This window comes from Populus nigra, chromosome 2 (genome assembly GCF_951802175.1).
Source record: "Populus nigra chromosome 2, ddPopNigr1.1, whole genome shotgun sequence".
Taxonomy (NCBI): domain Eukaryota; kingdom Viridiplantae; phylum Streptophyta; class Magnoliopsida; order Malpighiales; family Salicaceae; genus Populus; species Populus nigra.
Genome location: NC_084853.1, coordinates 9,937,687 through 9,942,686, shown reverse-complemented (window position 1 = coordinate 9,942,686; position 5,000 = coordinate 9,937,687).

Here is a 5,000-nt window from a genome sequence, read left to right as displayed (position 1 = left end):
GGCAGGAAAATTTGTCGAGGGGACACGCTGACGAAACAGCGCTGGTTCAGGCACGGGGGGCAGTGTTGGAATCGGCAGCGCCGACGAAATCGGCAAAGTCGGCAGAATCGGCAGCGCAGATTTTTCGACGAACATGGGCTGGACGCTGGACTGGCCGGGCCATGCAGGAAAATTCATCGAGGGGACACGCTGACGAAACAGCGCTGGTTCAGGCACGGCGGGCAGTGTTGGAATCGGCAGCGCCGACGAAATCGGCAAAGTCGGCAGAATCGGCAGCGGGTGCTGGCGATGGGTCTGGACGGGCTGGATAGTCCAAGGCTCGACGAGAAAGACTGCTGGTTTAGACACTGGGGCAGTGGCAGCCCGCGGGACAGTGTCGGCAGATTCGGCAGCGCAGATTTGTGCGGCTGCAGGTTCGTCGGGGAAAATCGGCAGCGCAGATTTTGCGACGAACATGGGCTGGACGATGGACTGTCCAGGCCAGGCAGGAAAATTTGTCGAGGGGACACGCTGACGAAACAGCGCTGGTTCAGGCACGGCGGGCAGTGGTGGAATCGGCAGCGCCGACGAAATCGGCAAAGTCGGCAGAATCGGCAGCGCAGATTTTTCGACGAACACGGGCTGGACGGTGGACTGTCCAGGCCAGGCAGGAAAATTCGTCGAGGGGACACGCTGAGGAAACAGCGCTGGTTCAGACACGGTGGGCGCAGTGTTGGAATCGGCAGCGCCGAGAAAATCGGCAAAGTCGGCAGAATCGGCAGCAGGTGCTGGCGATGAGTCAGGACGGACTGGATAGTCCAAGGCTCGATGAGAAAGACCGCTGGTTTAGACACTGGGGCAGTGGCAGCCCGCGGGGCAGTGTCGGCAGACTCGGCAGCAGTGTCTGCCGATTCGGCAGCGTTGGCTTGTTGGCGCGGGGGGCCGATGCGAGTGGGGACTTGGGCAGCGGGCAGTGAAAGCAAGAGTTTCCCCGATGCTGCCGGGAAAAACGCTCCCCGGGATGGCCGGGTGAGATGACCCGGCGGCCCGCGACGGGTCATTCAATTCCATGCCCCGTCAACATAACTCCCGATGTACTGTTTGCTTTTTCGGAAGAAGAGATCCATCCCCCCATCCTCGGCCAGCCAAAAACGCTCCAATTAATGGCCGGGTGAGATGACCCGGCGGCCCGCGACGCGTCATTCAAATCACTGCCCTATCGGCTACAACTGCTGATGGGTGGGATTAGAGGCCTGCCATGGTGGTGAGGGGCGGCGAGGACCGTGAAAGCTAGAGTTTTTCAGAGGCTGCCGGGAAAAAGGCCCCTCGGGTGGCGGGGTGCGAGGACCAGGCGCGTCATTCAATTCTCTTCCCTATCAACTTGGCTCCCGTTGGCGGGATTGGAGGCCTACTGTTTGTTACAGGGCTAAAATCGTCAGGGGAAGAGCTGACGAAACAATGCTGGTTTGGATGCAGGGGGTAGTGTTGGAATCGGCAGCGCGGACAAAATCGGCAAAGTCGACAAAAAAGACTGTTGGTCTGGACATCGGGGCAGCGGCAGCCATGCCGACAGGGGGGGAAATCGGCAGCGCAGATTTGTGCAGCTGCAGGTTCGTCGGGGAAATCGGCAGCGCAGATTTTTCGATGAACATGGGCTGGAAGATGGACTGTCCAGGCCAGGCAGGGAAATTCGTCAAGGGGACACGCTGACGAAAGTAGGCTCGTCGGTGAAAATCGGCAGCGCAGATTTTTCGACGAACAGGGGCTGGATGCTGGACCGGCCGGGCCAGGCAGGAAAATTCGTCAGGGGGGCACGCTGACGAAAAGAGGGGCTGCCGCGTGGAAAATCGGCAGCGCAGATTTTTCGACGAACATTCGTCAGGGGGGCACGCTGACGAAAAGAGGGGCTGCCGCGTGGAAAATCGGCAGCGCAGATTTTTCGACGAACAGGGGCTGGATGCTGGACCGGCCGGGCCAGGCAGGAAAATTCGTCAGGGGGGCACGCTGACGAAAAGAGGGGCTGCCGCGTGGAAAATCGGCAGCGCAGATTTTTCGACGAACATTCGTCAGGGGGGCACGCTGAGGAAAACAGGGGCTGCCGCGTGGAAAATCGGCAGCGCAGATTTTTCGACGAACATTCGTCAGGGGGGCACGCTGAGGAAAACAGGGGCTGCCGCGTGGAAAATCGGCAGCGCAGATTTTTCGACGAACAGGGGCTGGATGCTGGACCGGCCGGGCCAGGCAGGAAAATTCGTCAGGGGGGCACGCTGACGAAAAGAGGGGCTGCCGCGTGGAAAATCGGCAGCGCAGATTTTTCGACGAACAGGGGCTGGATGCTGGACCGGCCGGGCCAGGCAGGAAAATTCGTCAGGGGGGCACGCTGACGAAAAGAGGGGCTGCCGCGTGGAAAATCGGCAGCGCAGATTTTTCGACGAACAGGGGCTGGACTGGCCGGGCCAGGCAGGAAAATTCGTCAGGGGGGCACGCTGACGAAAACAGGGGCTGCCGCGTGGAAAATCGGCAGCGCAGATTTTTCGACGAACAGGGGCTGGACTGGCCGGGCCAGGCAGGAAAATTCGTCAGGGGGGCACGCTGACGAAAGTAGGCTCGTCGTGGAAAATCAGCAGCGCAGATTTTTCGACGAACAGGGGCTGGACGCTGGACTGGGCCAGGCAGGAAAATTCGTCAGGGGGGCACGCTGACGAAAACAGGGGCTGCCGCGTGGAATGGCAGCCTACACGCAGATGCGAATTCGGCAGCGCACGATGGCTTGAGCAGGTCATGGGTTCGACTTGGCGCGATCTGAAACCTGGACGAGGGACTGTCGACGCTGGACGAGCCAGCGCGGTGGCCTGTCGTGCCCCGTTCAGGGGGGGCCTGCCGCGGAGACAGCCCTCGCGGGCTCGACAGCGCAGGCCAGCGTCCCCGACGTCGCTGGCCGCGGCAGGCGAGCTGCCGGGGTTCCCGCATTCCTACAAGAAAACGTCGTGCTTTCCACATGAAACCAATCCAGTAAAATCAGCCATATTTTTATGAGGCTGCCCACTGAATTTGGGGTCATTCCGGGCCGGTTCCTAGTTTTGCGGATTTACTCGATTTCTAATGGTAGGAAAATTAAAACAAATACTTCCCGACCTCGAAAAATTCTGGGAAAATTAATGAAGGTGGATTGGATTTTTGCCAACCTCTCTGCAAAATTTCAGCTCAAAATACCAAGAAATGAATTTTTTAGAGGGGGGGTGACAGCTGGGACCTAGTAGTGTCTCCCCCTGCCAGAGCTGCAATGACACTTATTGCTCTTTAGGGAGCCACCAGGCCGGCGCCCCTCAAAGACCACACGCGCGCGCGCGCCCGCCCGCGCTGGGCGCTGGGGCGCTGGGGCCTGAGGGCCTGGGGCCCTTGGGGGCCCTTGGGCGCTTGGGCGCGCGCGCGCGCGGCCCCCGCAGCCATGCCGCGCCGCGCGACGCGCGGACAGCCCCTGCTGGCTTGCTCTCTCGCCCGCGGGGGGGCTGCCTTCGGGCCCTGGCCCCCCGCGTTCTGGCCTGCCCCCTGCGGGGGAGAGGCTAGGCGCTGCAGGGGCCAGCCCGACGTCGCTGGCCGCGGCAGGCGACAGCCCCTGCTGGCTTGCTCTCTCGCCCGCGGGGGGGCTGCCTTCGGGCCCTGGCCCCCCGCGTTCTGGCCTGCCCCCCGCGTGGGAGAGGCTAGGCGCTGCAGGGGCCAGCCCGACGTCGCTGGCCGCGGCAGGCGACAGCCCCTGCTGGCTTGCTCTCTCGCCCGCGGGGGGGCTGCCTTCGGGCCCTGGCCCCCCGCGTTCTGGCCTGCCCCCCGCGTGGGAGAGGCTAGGCGCTGCAGGGGCCAGCCCGACGTCGCTGGCCGCGGCAGGCGAGCCGCCGGGGTTCCCGCATTCCTACAACAAAACGTCGTGCTTTCCACATGAAATCAATCCAGTAAAATCAGCCATATTTTTATGAGGCTGCCCACTGAATTTGGGGTCATTCCGGGCCGGTTCCTATTTTTTCCGATTTCCTCGATTTTTAATGGTAGGAAAATAAAAAAAAATACTTCCCGACCTCGAAAAATTCTGGAAAAATTAATAAAGTTGGATTGGATTTTTGCCAACCTCTGTGCAAAATTTCAGCTCAAAATACCAAGAAATGAATTTTTTAGAGGGGGGGTGACAGCTGGGACCTAGTAGTGTCTCCCCCTGCCAGAGCTTCAATGACACTTATTGCTCTTTAGGGGGGTGCCCCCTGACTGGCCATGGGGCGCGCTGGCCTGGCGCCCATAGGCCTGCCGCGGGGGATATGTGGGCTGTTGCTAAACTCGGACTAAGGTGGGGGGCCTCATGGCCCGAAGTATTGCCGGCATCGATGACCCGTTTTCCGGCCGGCGACGACCCGATTCCGGCCACCGTCTTCGGGACCCGCTCCAAGCCGTCGGGCGCGTTGGGGCTGCTTATCCGCGGCGTGGGCGTGGCATTCATTTGCCGTGCTTGTGCCAAGGTGCTGGCAGCTGCTGCGCGGCTGTCTGCTTGCCGCGACGTCACGGCGGCGGTGGCCGCTGCCCCTGCTCGCAAGTCGGAGGCCTGGCCGACGTGGCTGGTGCGGACCGCCGAGCTTGGGGATTGCGAGGAGAGCTCTACGCTGGCGTGGGCGTGGCATTAAATTGCCGTGCGCGCGCCCATGCGTTGGCTCTCCTCGCAATCCCCGACCTCGTGGCGTGACGTGCCCGCTGCCGAGGCCTGGCCTCCGTCTTGCGAGCCGGGGCTGACAGCCCCCCGCATGATTGTCCCTGTCGTTCCCCCCCGCGGCCTGTCCCTTGTCCCTTCGAGATCCTTCGCCTCCGGCTGCGGTGGCAGCTGCCCGTGCTCGCAAGATGGAGGCCTGGCCGACGCGGCTGGTGCGGACCGCCGAGCTTGGGGATTGCGAGGAGAGCTCTACGCTGGCGTGGGCGTGGCATTAAATTGTCGTGCGCGCGCCCATGCGTTGGCTCTCCTCGCAATCCCCGATCTCGTGGCGTGA